This window comes from Typopeltis vanoorti, chromosome 8, assembly GCF_054136105.1.
Source record: "Typopeltis vanoorti isolate ZY-2024b chromosome 8, IOZ_Tvanoo_1.0, whole genome shotgun sequence".
Classification (NCBI taxonomy): Eukaryota; Metazoa; Arthropoda; class Arachnida; order Uropygi; family Thelyphonidae; genus Typopeltis; species Typopeltis vanoorti.
In genome coordinates this window covers 141,971,477-141,986,952 of record NC_143556.1, presented here as the reverse complement: position 1 = coordinate 141,986,952, position 15,476 = coordinate 141,971,477, and the positions used below count along the sequence as shown (strand labels likewise).

The window sequence follows — 15,476 nt, the reverse complement described above, 5'->3', positions numbered from 1 at the left end:
ACAGAGTTGTAGAGCAGGTGCCCTCCCTCAATGAGTCTTTGGGCTCCCTGAAGGTGTCAAATAATAATAAATAATAATATCCAAGTTCTGGGAAATAATTGTCTTTAACTTTAAATAATTTATATATATAAACAAATACACACATATTATATTTCTTTCTCTTTCTAGTTCTCTTTCTCATGCAGCTGTGACCAAAATTTGTATAGTAATCATATGTTACTTTGAAAATTTTTTTTTTCTTCTCATCCATAATATATTCTCTCCAATGTCATTGCAACAACAACAATGAAAGATTAGAGGTAGTAAATCTTTTTCTATTCCACGCATATTTTTACAAGGTAGATAAATTTCATTATCCAGTGCAAGGCAGCTACCATCACTCCATAGTGTGATGTGACATTAGAGAAGCCCTTAGGTTGAACTCTAAAGCAGAATTTCCACATTATACAATCCTTAACCAACCCACAGTACTACTACTACTACATTATTATTATGTGAGCACCTCTAAGGAGTCAGGGACTAACTGAAGTGGGGAGCTTTGTTAGGGCATACAATGCCTAAATACCTATCATGCCTCTCCTTTTAAACATTTACCAAAGATGTACTCATGATGTTCATTGGCAACATATTCCATTCACTCACCACATGCCATGAGAAGAGCTTGGACCTTACGTTCTTCCTGACTACATCCTTTCTCAGCTTCCAAAGATACTATACTATGCTAAATGTACTATGAATTTTTATAGCCTTTTGTGTGTAGATTTTACATTTAAAAAAAAAAATGATAATAAAATACAGAAGGAAAAGAGTGGATGAAATAACATACCTCAGTAGCAAAGCTGTGGATAAATAGCCATTTCCTATCATACATACACAGTGTGTGGCCAGACAACAACAACAGAAACCCAGCTGCAAACAAACTGATGATAGGATGGATGCTTATTGACTGCCTCACAAATAAAGGAAGACCAATAAAGCTTCTCCAAACCTTTTCATATCATTTGTTACCCATCTGTGCAAAGATGAGCAATATTAGCAAGAAACTGTCTGCTGACTGACACTGGCAGAATTCATACTAGAGATAATTTGTCAAAAGATTTTTAAGTGCAATGTTGAAGATCTTGATTTCTCCACTGCTTTAGAAAGAGTTGCAGTGACAGAGTAATTTGATGGTAAAGACTCTCTTTGAATTAGGTTCGATAGTGACTAACATACAAACTACAGTATAATGCAGAAGCTCAAGTGAAAAGCTCATCATAATTATGAGGAGCTGTAATGAGTAGCTCAAGTATAGAGGAAATAGGAGCAGATGGCTTAATTGTGAGCAAGCAGGAGGTATATGAGGAAATAAATAAGCTTGGTGTCAATAAGGCAATAGGATTTGATAACAAATCACCATGCGTCTTAAGGGAATGTTCCAGAGAGTTGGCAGTAGCATTAGTATAATTAATAAGAATCTTACAACAGTACAGGTACCAAGGCAGTAGCAAGAAGATAAAATTCCTTCACTTCACAAAGATGATGATGATAAGGCTGCAGCTGAAAATTATAGACCAATCTGCATCTGGAGTTGTGGTAAAGGTATTGGAGTTAGTGATAGGACACAGAAATGGGTTGATAACAGCAGTATTCTCTGTGATTGTCAGCATGAATTTGTTACAGGGAGATCATGTTTTACCAATTTACTTATGTACTATAACAGGGTGACAAATGTATTGAATAAGGGAAATACATATACAGTGTTATACTCAGATTTTACAAAACACATGACAAGCTGTTAAATAAATTGAAATCCATAGTGAGTTGAATCGGTGACTGGCTTTCAGATAACAGAAAGTGGAAATACACCGAAACAGGAAAATCATTATTGGTATGCCATAGGGCAGGGGTGTTCAACCTTTTTTACTACACGAGCTACTTTCTATAAAAATTTATTCGGTGATCTACTCTCTTATGTAGATCACATTCCCCCAACCTGATATCTGATTATGCAAAAATAAACAACTAAAAATAAACAACTAAAAACTTTGTGTATTTGAAAATTTATTTATTACTTTTATTTTAATACAACAAATATTTTAATACAAGAAAAAAATATATATATATTGGAATAAAATATTTATTTCTCTATTTTGGAAAACCAAAGTTAGAAAAAACAACAGATTGATTACAAACTAACAAGTTACAGGAAATGCTGGTTGATTAAAAAAAAAAAGTTAATGTGAAATTTGGCGTTGTTTGGACCTCGCAATATTTTCATAGTGAAGTTGACTGAAGAAGTGGCCAATCGCAGACAATCATCCAAATAATCATTTGTAATTTGGTTTCTTAATTGATTTTTTATGACTGTCATATTTGAAAAAGTGGATTCTGACAAGTATGTCGATCCGAAACACGACAATTTTTCGTGCAATATCAGTTAATATTGGGAATTTTTCATGTGCATACTTCCAAATGACTTCATTGTTTATTGATTTTAAATGTAAACTATTCTGAATGTTTATTATCTCAAGTTCTACTTCAGCTTGGTTTATATCAAACAGCCCACTAATTTTATTTGAAATTTCTGTGATGTTCAAGTTTTCTTGAAATGGATTATTGATAAAAGATACAATCATTTCAGTTTTATTAAAATCTTTAAATCTTGAATTTATTTCTTCCTCAACTAATTCTATTTCACAAATAAATTCTTTTAAATCATAGCAAAGAATTTTTTGATTTTGTTCAAAAAATTTTAATAAATATGGGAGATGTTTCAATTGGCAGTCATTTATACTTTTCTTTAATAAATCTACGTATTGTTGGAAAGTTTTTATTGAACTTAACATGTCAATTAAATTTTTATCCCTACCTTGTAACTCTAAATTTAAATTGCTTAATTTCATACAGAAATCTACTAAAAATGATAAGTGTAACAACCATCTTTTATCACTCAATTGTGGATAAATATCTCCTTTTTCATCAAGAAAAATTTTTATATCGTTAATTAATACAAAAAATCTTTCTAAAAATTGACTTCTGCTGAGCCAGCGAATATTATTCTACAACAGAAGTAAGTTCCATATCATCATCTGCCTGTAATTTAAATAACCGCCGCTGAAGGGCTTTTCCTCGAACAGAATTTACTATTTTAAATATAATATCCAAAACATCTTTTGTGTTTAATCTTTTAATACAGAGTACTTATTGATGAATAATACAGTGGTATGTTAAAAAATCTGGATATTTGTCATCGTTTTTACATAATGAAATGAAGACTGATTTATTACCTATCATTGCAGGAGTATCATCAGTAGTAATAGACACAAGTTTAAAAAGCGGAAGTTAGTGTTGTTTCACAAATTCATCAAATTCCAAAAAAATATCTTCTCCCCTAGTCCTTCCCAATAATAGTATAATTTTCAAACGTTCTTCTTTACTTGAATAATCTTGAAATACCATGCAAATAAATACCATTATCTGAACAATATCAATGAAGTCGTTTGATTCATCAAATTGTAATGAAAACGCAACACACTGGTGAATGTCTAACATTAACCCAGCCTGGAAACTTTTCTCCAGCAATTGGAACTCTTCCTTTCAGCAATTTGAAACCTTGTCTGCGGCCTATAAGTAGTCTCTCTCTAGCAACGTCTCGAACCGAAAAGCTCCTTTCTGGAAGTGGGAAACTCCTCTCTCAAGCAACGTGGATCCGGGCAGTCTCTCTCTCTGACGGCAACTCTGGAACGGGCAGCCTCCTCTCTGACAGCAATTCTGGAACCGGGACCCCTTCTGCTTGCTTCAGTCCCCTTTTATTAGGCCTCCTCTGAGACCTGGCACGAAGTTTAGCAACCCCCAATGAATTGGTATGGGTCTTTCATCTTAAGTTTCAAGTTCAACACACCTTTTGTTTTCCTCCGCTTTCTTCTGATTGCAAGTTGCTGGCCATCGGAAAGTTGTTTGAACTCTTTCTGACTGACTTCGGAGATGTTTACAATTAGAGCCTGCAAGCCTTTCTCATACAAGTTTCAATAACAATCTTTCTAATGCCGCCATGTACAGCTTTGGCAACAAAAACATTGCATTTGTTTTTAACACTAACATATTCTTATTAAAATAGTATATACAGTTAGCTTCAAAAGAGTTATTTACAAAAACATCTAATACAAGCTATACTGAGACAAACAAAGTTTATTTTTTTACAATATTCACATGGGACTTAACCTAAGTCAAAAATTGATGTAATGTGCTTTGGAATATTCAAGCTACAATTGAGTTTTTACACTTTGCTTATAATCGTTTTCACTTGGCTAGCTGTTTGACTTCCACTGATCCAAATTAATTCATTTACCCAGACTTATAAGAAAATTACTGATTTGACAATTTTAACGAAAAATAAATAAACAATAGCAATACACTTAAAGCAAATTAAAAATAATGATCTTCTTCTTCTGCAGCTTCTCCCACTTAAGTGGGGTCACTGTTGATGATGAGTCTCCTCCACATCCTCCTGTCTTGGGCTGTCACCACATCCAATTTCTTCATCCTCACATCCTCTTCTACCAGCTCCCTCCATCTCTTCTTTGGCTACCCATGCTTCCTCCTTCCTTGCACATCCATCTGCATGACCCTTCTTCCCACATATTCGTCCTCCCTCCTCATCACATGACCAAACCATCTCAACCTTGCCTCCTGAATCTTCGCTCCTAAGTTTGTAACTTCCACTTGTCCCTTCACATAGTCATTTCTCAGACGATCCTTTCTGGTCACATCGCACATCCGCCGAAGCATTCTCATCTCTGCTACTTCCATCCTGCTGATGTTATTCTTCCTCAGGGCAACAGTTTCTATAGCATACTGTCATAGCTGGCCTCACTATTGTCCTATAGATTTTGCCTTTCAGATTGATCAGCACCCTCTTATCGCATAACACTCCAGCCATCTCTCTCCAGTTCCTCCAACCCGCTTGTATTAAATTATTAAATTAAAAATAATGATAAATAAAATATTATGTTTTCAGTTTTAATTAAATTTGTAAGTAAGGAGGAATACACAAGAGATTGACCAAAAATCGCTCTGCGATCGACTGGTTGAACACCCCTGCCATAGGAGATCTGTATTGGGGCAATTGTTGTTCAATTATCGATACTGGGATGGATTTAACTGGTGATACACAACTATTTGCAGATAATGAAATATTGGTGAAAACAATGCAGAGTCAAGCAGATGTTATGGCCTTACAGAATGACTTAAAAAGTATTAGGTTTTAAAATTTGCAACATAGTATACACTTGGCAGGGAAACTTTGAAAGAGGCAGAAAGCATGAGAGATCTGGGAGTGGTGGTGGACAATGATCAAATATTTAGAGCCACATGGCACAAGTTGTGAAGTCATCACACTGGATTATGGCAATGATGAGGAATGATGTGGAGGATCTTGATGTGCAGAAAGCAAACATTATTGAAAAAAGTTGCAGCAGTTTGAAAACAAAAGCCAAACCTTGGAGTCTCATTGGCCAACTCTAAAAAAGACATTGATTGATTCAGCTAGGGAAGTATGTGGTGAATTTGTCTACAAGTATAGAAAAATAAGAACACTATGGTGGACATAAGAAATTAAAGAAGCAGTCCTGGAAAAAAAGAAAGCATATCAAAAGTTCCTAGCAAATAAGTCAGCAGAAGCCCAAAAAGAATTATTATTATTCTTCAGGCCTCCATGGAGTCAAAAGACTCATCGTGGGAGGTCCTTCCTAAGAACATAAAGTCTGTCAAGACTCATCGAGGGGAGGTTCCCCCCTAAGAAACACAAAGTCTATCATACCACTAATTAAACTCACTGACCATTCTCGCTTTCACCACTCCATCAAGTAATGCATTCCACGGCTCAACCACCCTCTATGCAAAGAAACCACTCCTCACCCTCTTGCTCACAGTTTCCTTTTGTAACTTCCAGGGATGGCCTCTTGTCATCACTCCTTCCCGCTGTTCAACCAAGTGAAAGAACTCCCCAGTGTCGACCCTGTAACCACCTCTAAAAAGTCTCAATCATATCACCTCTCCTTCTTCTATCCGCCAAACTCTGCAGTCCACATTCCCTCAGCCGATTCTCATAACTATCCTTGTACAGTCCTGAGACTATCTTTGTCATCCGTCTTTGTATCTTTTCCAAAGTTAATTTATCCCCTTCAAATCCTGGGGACCAAATCTGAGAACAATAATCCAAGTGTGGTCTGATCAGAGACTTATACAACAGAATGATAACCCTCTTATCTCTGCAGGTCAGTGTCCTTCTCATAATTGCAGCAATCCTCTGTGTTACCTTCACCACCTTTGCAATGTCCCCTAAATTTCAGGTTTCTATCAATCATCAACCCCAGATCTCATGTATCCCCTACTTCCTCCAGTATAACTCCTCCTATAGAGTACGCAGCATCCCATCGATGTTTCCCAAACCTCAAGACCTTACATTTTGCTGCATTAAACCTACACCCCCATTCATTTGCCCATCTATCTAGCTTATTCAAATCCTCTTGCAGGGCTACCACATCTGCACTATTACTAATAATCCTTCCCAGCTTCGCATCATCTGCAAACAACTGAATATCCCCTTGCAATCCACTGGCAATGTCATTGATATAAAGGTTAAACAATATAGGTCCTAGTACTGAGCCCTGTGGGACCCCACTTGTAACCTTCTGTCCCCTTGAAACTGCTCCACCATACACAACTCTCTGATACCTATCAGACAGCCAATCCTGAATCCAGTTGACCAATCTGACATCCAGACCCATGTGTTGCAACTTAAATATCAGCTTATCATGTGGCACCCTGTCAAATGCCTTTGCTAAGTCTAAGAAAATTGCAGTATATGCCTTTCCCCCATCTAATGTTCTTGTAACTTTATTATAAAAAGCTAGCATATTGCTAAAACAAGAGCGCCCTTTCACAAATCCATGTTGACTCTCATAGATAACATTACCCTCATCTGCCCAGTGTTGTATACAGTCCCTCACTACACTTCACCTCCAAGATCTTAACAACTACTGATGACACACAGACTGGTCTATAATTAGACACTTCCAGTCTGTTACCACCCTTATGCGATGGCACTATCTTACCTTCCTTCCATTCCCTGGGCACCTTTGCCGAAGCCAGACTTTCATTGAAAAGCCAGGTTAAAGGCACTGTCAGTTCCCTAGCACATTCTCTCAAAACTCATGGTGAAATACCATCCAGTCCAAAAGCTTTATTGACATCCTGAGTTCTCAGTATATCTGAAACACACTCTCCTCCTGTACCTCTAAACCTTGAACCTGCCCTATCCCTCTAGCATTAAAACTGACTCCTCCAGGATGAAATACTCCAATAAAGTGGTCATTGAACAATTCCACTATGTCCTCTGCATCAGTCACTCTATTCCCATTTTTATCCCACAATATCATTCTTCCACAGTCATTTCTCCTCCTACTGGCCACATAGCTAAAAAATTCCCTAGGATTTTCTTTGGATCTTAGGGCCAATCTCCTCTCATATTCCAGTTTCGCTTTCCTTACCACACTAGTCACTCTTCTGGCCTGTGTCTTATATTCTTCACGCATCCTCTCTTCACCTGTCTCCTTATATCTCTTCCATAGCCTCTTTTTCACATGCAATTCCTGTTTAATATTGTTTGTCATTCACTTTACTCCAAATTGTGTCCTCTTCTTCACTCGTGGTATACAACTTACCATTGCTGCTAACAAATATTCTTTCACAATTTCCCACGCACTAACGATATCCCGGCCTTCCAATTCCTCCCTCCATGAAACTTCCCGAAGTTGACGTCTAAGACTATTATAATCACCTGCATTATAATTCCACATAAGTTCCCGTCTCTTTGATACTCCTGCATGTCTATTCATTTTCCAAGTCAAAACCATATGGCCACTCTCTCCAACTGGTGGGAGAGATGTCATCTCAGTTATTATCAACTCTTCTGATGCTATAACCAAATCTAAAACTCTTGAACCTCTTGTTCCCTCTGTTACATGTTGCCTAAGACATTTGTCCCTCAAGAATTCTAGAAATTCCATTCCACTATTGCTACATGCATCTTCCTCTCTCCAATTTACACTACTGTAGTTAAAATCTCCCATAACAATCATTCTTCTTGCACTTGCCAAACTTAGCTGTCAAAACATCTCCTGGTCCCCATCCTCCGTGCTCCTGGGTCTGTAACAACACCCCATATGGAAAATGCTCTCAAAATCATTTGTCTCACTTCCTTCCAAAGCCTCCACTCTTAGAGGACATAGGTCATCACTTATCATAAGCAGTACCCAAACCACCACGCTTTCCCCTCCTATCCTGACGAAAAATGCTACACCCAGCAACTTATATTCCTGTTATTATATCCCCTTCTGTCAACCATGTCTCAGTGATCCCAATAATTTTTGGCCAGGCTGATGCTATCTGCGCCACCAATTCCTCTCCCTTATTCCAGATACTCCTGGCATTAGTATAAAGCATATAAATGCCATTGTTTCTATATCCAGCATTATCCCTTCTAGACTCCACTGGGCTCAGAGTTACCTGACATTGTCTCCCTTCTCCCAAGTATCCATTCCCACAAGAGGCCACCCCTGCTATCATCCTCCCTGGGACACACTGACTCTTTCAGAACAGCAATCTCTCCAGATGGCTATCTGGAGAGATTGCTGTTCTGAAAGAACAGCAATCTCTCTTTTCTCTTTCCTGAAACGCACTCCAATGCAATCTCTCTTTCCTGAAACGCACTCCAAGCATCCACATATACCAGTCCTCTCTTGTCACACATTCTTGCTATTATGCCAATCAATATCACCACTCTTCTGCTCAGCTCATCATTATCATACCTAGGCAACACACACACTATTTTTCCTCTCTCTGTCTTCTTCCGTACAGTCTCAAGCAAAAACCTCATATCTCTCGCTGCCCGACTTACATTACCACTCAAGTCATTCATTCCTACCATCATAATCATCTCATTCACCCTTTCACCTCTCTTAATTGCCATAGCCACCCTTTCTATTGTTCCTCCTGGTAAACACTAGAGTAACAACTCCTGATCAACCAAAAGTTGGTCAGGGGTTGTCACCAGGTTAACATGGAAGAAATTTTTCATAGAACTGGAGAGGGCATAAGAACAAGACGCCATCCCTGGAAACTGTATAAGGAGGATGTGAGCAAAAAAGTGAAGAGCAGGTTCATTTAATGGAGAATGGAATGTGTTGCCTGAGCATGATGTGAACAGACACATCGAATGTTTAAGGCATGGTTGAATGTGCTTTATATGTGTGTGTAATAGTGCATACCTGACACAATGAGTCTCTGACTCCATGGATGTCAGCATATTATATCAGTAAATTGCTATGCTTCTGATGAAGTGGCAGTTTGCCTATTTGTTTCACAGAATGAAAAACTTAAGTTTCTGGGAGAAAAAATTCTGCTCAGCACAAACACAAACATCAATTGCCTTCTTGACCTCTAAAACAATGGGTAATACTTTTCTGTTCTAGATACTAATTTTCATCCATCCAACCATTAACTATGAATACCATATCTACTGAACCTTAGACTGTTCTAATGTTTGGGAAAGTGCACCAAAGGTCTTCTTAAAAATTCTTGACACAGTGCAAAGGAAGGTATGTAACTTATCAATGATCCTCTCTTTCACCGACTCATTTCAACTACTATCTTACAGCTTGCCTGTTTCATGTCTTATCTATTCTACATTTCCTTTAATGGATGCTTGCTCAACTGAAATGCTATCCATTTCTGCACTTTTAACTAAGCTTGTAAAAATCACAACTAGCAGCTGCTCAAATCCTTTCACACTAATCTCAAACACACCAAACCTGCCTCTCCTCCTCTTCATTCCATCTGCCTGGTCTGTGGAGGCTCCCCGTGCCTTGTGGTAAAGCTGACGTGCTGGAGGAACTCATGTTGGAGCCTTAATGGAGTCTTTGGTGACAAATTCAATACAATGGAGCGAAACACTAATGAGAAAGGATTAAAAATACTATTTAATTCATCTAATATTTCATCAGTCACAAAGACATCTTCAAGGGGTACAATATGAAACCTGTAACACACAAAGGCAACACAAAACTAAGTGAAGCAAGTAAATGAAAGACTAGTCCTAACTAGGTGAGTGCCTCTGTGGGCAAAACTTATTACAAAAAAATATTTTATAGTTACTATTAACCAGAAATTAGGTAAATGAAAATCGAAGTAATGAGATCATAATTTGATCAAGAAATATATATCTGATCACTAAACTCAGTATTTCGTTATTCCTCCTTTAGCCTGAATAATGGGTTTCATCCTTCGTGGCATGGACATTATGTTTTGCATATTTTTGGAAGTTTTATGCAACCATATTTATTCACATTAGGCAGATTTTTAAGAGCAGCTGCAGATTCTGAAAAAAAAAATCCTTCTGTTCGAAAGTTGGTGCAATGGAGCACGGCGGTCTTTTTCCAGTTAATTCCATGAGCCATATCCAAAGCATGGTCTGCAAGGCTTCATTAGCCATAATCATGATTACAAATGTATTTTTTAACAAATGTGTTCTTCTATGCAGATATTGGCTGATCTTTCTATCTGCCCACAGTAGACTAACTTGAAGAGAGAGAGGAGGGAGTTGGTTCTTAATGGAGTGAATAAGGGAAACTAGTTTCAAGTTGAGCTTGAAAGCTGTGCAGAGGTTGTATTTCTTTAAAGTTCTTGCTATTTTTTCTGATGTTCTGGATGCAGTAGGTAGTGATAGCATTACTAAAATCCTTCTGAAGAGAAGGTTGCAGTTTGGGAGCAGAATTATTATTATTATTTATTTATTTTTTTTTTGATTTTGTGGGAACTGTAGCCATTAGGCAGGAAAGTATAGTGTATATCAGTGCTTCCCAAACTTACAGATGCCAAGATCCCCTTTGTAAAAATTAAAATATTTCACCCTCCCCCCAGACATCGAAAAATAAATCTTAACACAGACATCTTAACACAGACATATATTATTATAATATTTATTGTATTTATATTCAAGATTTTGGTTTGTAATCTTTGTGTTTCTTATCAATACCTTTGAAATGAATATGAATAAGCATATATTTACTAATATTCATTAATCGCCAAAATACGCAAGAAGCAAAATTTGTTAACCACCAATGTATGATTTTTTCCATTAAAATGTAAAAAATAAAAAAGAAATAATAAATAATAAAAATTAAATATGCTTCTTTTAAGATTAAAAAAAATCTACTTAGTCTCAAAACATTTTAAATTTGTTTTCATTATTTCACGGGGAGGCCTCTCAACAAAACTTACTACCCCCAAGGGGGCTGTGGCCCACAGTTTGGGACACGCTGGTGTATGACTGAGTTCTGCTGCAAGTGAGGCCTCATGGGAACAACGGATGTAAGCTCAATGGTTAGTGTTTTAATGATACCATATTGTTGAGAGGCAAGAGAAATGATGGGAGAGTTTGTGAACGTATCTGCCTGTGTGAGTGGGTTTCTGTATGGAAAAAGACAGATTATCACCTTGATAGTAACATGCCTATAGGATTCTAGTTTTTGTCTATGTAACTTGCACACGTGCCAGTTACAGAGAAATGTATTTTTTATATATTACACTTCAAATGCAGCGATATTATTCTTTTATCATCAGAACCTCCCTAAATATCTGATCACACGGTCTAAAGTAATTTCAGAGTTGTACTAAGTGACACCAAAACCTTTAACAGAAAAGGTATCAACAATGATTTTCCATTAACATGCATAGCTAAGCAAAGATCTGCAAGTTTGAAGAGACCCCTTCTTACTCCGAGATAGATTCATATCATATTGAGTTTTATTGAATTCAGACAACATCACGTCGCACGCGTCATTAACTATTTTAAAAGGTTTTCTACAATGTTCAGAGTCTGGGGAAAAAACATGGGAAGTGCAATCAGATTAAGAATGTTGGTATTTATACTGAAATCAGTTTCCATTTGATAATCGATTTTACGACAATGTCTTCGTTAATCCTTAGTCATTTAGTAGATGGTCTCTTCGTAATTTCAATGCAAAAAAAACTGTTGATAAGCCATTTGTTACTGCAGACAGAAAGTAGGCTGAACTCCAAGTGATGTCATAGCAGGCCATCTATTGTGCATCACGTAGTGATACGATGACACTTGATTCCAACAGACTGGATGCTGGAAATGATATCTTGGGGCAGGCTCATTGATTCCTGTTGTCTGCAAATACACTTAGCTGTCCACCTGTATAATGTAGTGGCAGATCCGAACCGTCGGACCAGAACACTGATGAATTCCTATAATGTCTAACTGACCTGCTACCTAAATAGCAATAGCCACAAGAAGAGAATTTTAAGAAGAGAAGTGAGCCTTCGGCTTTGAAAAAATACCTTATGTGGTAGAGTGCGGCAAATCATCATTTCAGATGTTGTTCCTACAATATTCATGATGTATTGTGATGTCACCTATCAACTAGCCAGCTAGAAGTGATGTACCTTTCGCTTACCAAGCGCATCCATTTCCCATGTTCATCTACAGTATGCACCAGCATAAAGGGTTGGGCTTGCCTGGAGTCATTCTGTGTACACCTTAGACTGAGGTAAGTCATAAATAACCATCGCCGTAAATCAGAATCGGCATATTTCTGATTGCTTGTTGTTTCATGGACATTTCATGTATCGTGAAACAGGGTGGGCTATGCTAGCGTCCAGTCAAAAACTATCTTTGTATTGAGGGATGCTAAGTGGCTCAACTCTAGCTGGTGATCATGATCGCATTTTATATCCAGGGAAAAGGATGTAGGCTCAATGGTTAGTTTTTAATGATACCATATTGTTGAGAGGCAAGAGAAATGATGGGAAAGTTTGTGAATGTATCTGCCAGTGTGAGTGGGTTTCTGTATGGAAAAAGACCTTGATAGTAACATGCCTATAGGATTCTAGTTTTTGTCTATGTAACCTGCACATGTGCAGGTTACAGAGGCAAATGTACTTTTTATATATTACACTCCAATGTATAATAACCTACAGGTTATTATACATTAAGTGACAACCGTGATTTGATGGAATCATGAAACTGTGAGCAGGATGTCCATTCTAGGAACTAGAAGCCTGCGCAGATGAAGTAGCGTATGACACTAATATCAGTGACTCTCAGTTCTCTCTTAAAACCTAAGAGTGCAATGAGAAGTACACTGCACGTTTGCTTGTTAGTAAATGCTTTTCATCCTCTTGTTCCCATTCCATTAAGCAATTTCCTGGCATGTCCTTGTCTCTTCTTTCTGTTCTACGTTTTTTGTATTTTTTTTTTTTCAGTGTATATCCAGTAATCACTTCTCAACTTGTCACAATCCTACCATCATTTTTCTCCTACTTTTATCTACCGAATTCTTCAGATTACATTTCAGAGTTTCGGCATTATCTCTGTTATCTACCTGGTATCCTTTTCAGTTTCAGGCAATAGATCTGCAACAATACATTCACCATTCTTTGAACATCCTCACATTCATTCTCTTTGAAAAACGTCTGCATACATGCTCACAGATTTCCACCTTACCATCCTAATTATCTAGTTTCGTAGACATATGTGCATCAATTTTTTTCTCTCTCTCTAACCAACAACCAACTTCAAATGCATGACGTTATTCACATGTCTTTTTGTCCATCAGATTCTCTCCATACTTCTACCAGATGTATGCCATTCCTCCTACACAGCCTACGAATACACTCATTTGCCAACATCTCTCCTTCTCACTTCATCTCTAACAGAACGTGGCAATAGGAGAGAAATGACGGTAGGATTGTGACAAGTTGAGAAGCGATTACTGGATATACACTGGAAAAAAATTACAAAAAACGTACAACAGAAAGAAGAGACAAGGACATTCCTCTTTTTTTATTCTTTCTTTCGTAGTCCTCTTTCAAATCATTTGTACATGCCAAAATTATCAACTCTCATTTTCTTTCTGTATATTCTAATACATTATTCACATGCATTTTCACTCCAAGAAAACATGACTTCATCTTCTTAAAGCACAATTACTATACAATATCAGCTCCTTTCTGTTCTTCTTATACTCCCCCCCCCCCCATCTCTTCCTCAAATCTCTCCTTTATTTCTTGCCTCAGTCATACCATTGACTTCCTGTCACTTAAGTTTCCTACCTGCTCCTTCATTTTAATGACTTTCTCTCACTCCTATTCTTGTTCCCGTTACACTAAAATGACTCATAAAATTATGTTTATTTTAGCCTAAAACAGCTGTCTGCTGTGGTTAACTCACTCTTGGTTATCTCACATACTAAATGTTATATTTAGTTACTCTGTTTCAACCAATGTTTCTTCAACTTTTTTGAGACTGCAAAACTTACATTAACATTTTTCTTTTCACATAACCCCTATGAAAATATTTATAAAACATAATTGAAAGAATTATGACAAAGATCTGTTACTGCAAAATATTTTAATTAAAAAAAACATATGATTTATAATATTGCAAATAATAAAGTAACATAACTGTTCTAGGGTTTTTTCTCCCGGAAACTCGGGTTTTTCATCCCGCATACATACAAATCGGCCCTTCAGAACACACGCAATTTACAGACAAAAATTACTAGTTGTGGTAGTGTTGGAGGTGGGCGGTAGATGGCGTTGATTCGTAGTAGAGGTAAGATGTAGAGACAGTTGAAGATGTCCTCCCGCGATGAGTCTTCGGACTCCTTGGAGGTATCAGGAATAATAATAATAATAATAATAATAATAAAAATAATTCAGTTTAATAAAAATTTATATTTTCCCCATTTACTGAAGATTTTTTTCATAAATGATTGTATGCTCAGGGAAATCCCTACAGGTTTTCGCAGAACATTAGGGTTCAGCAAAACATGGTTTAAGAAACACTGATGATGATGATGTAGATTAGATTATTAGACTTGTTTCCCTCCTACCCCCAGCTCGAAAGGTAAGAAGCCAGGATCTAACTCTTTGGTAATGAAAAAAAAAAAAAAAAAGTGATAGAATGTTGATTTCACTGCGTTTTAAGCCATTTAAAGAAACAACTTACTATAAGTGGCTTGAGACAAAAACTCCAGCTTCATTCAGAGCCAATATTGAAGCCCACAACACTTGCTAGACCATCATTAAACGGGATATGTGTAAAATTTGCTATCTGTGTCAATGGTAGTGCCTGCTAGTCTCTCACAAAAGCTGCTGGACAACTTTTGTCCATCTGTGCTTTCACCTTTTTATCACCCAAATGGAAGTAGTGCAACATCACTTCAAGATAAAATTGATCGGTTATCATTCCCCTCAGCCTACTCCATAACAGATGTCCAAGGAAATCCCTCTCTCTTTAGTTTGAACATTGCGTTACTGCATCCTGTGATCCTTTTCCAAAAATACATCAGAAGTATTAAAAAATTTAAAAAAAAAAAAAAAAAAAAAAGAATACCAAAAAGGCT

At 37.1% G+C, this 15,476-nt stretch overlaps 1 protein-coding gene across 4 annotated transcripts in view; it reads right to left on the bottom strand.

Moving 5' to 3' along the window:
- The window catches only part of LOC150104397 (NAD(P)H pyrophosphatase NUDT13, mitochondrial-like), a 581,172-nt gene that overhangs the window by 551,812 nt on the left and 13,884 nt on the right, over positions 1-15,476 (bottom strand). The window lies entirely within an intron of this gene.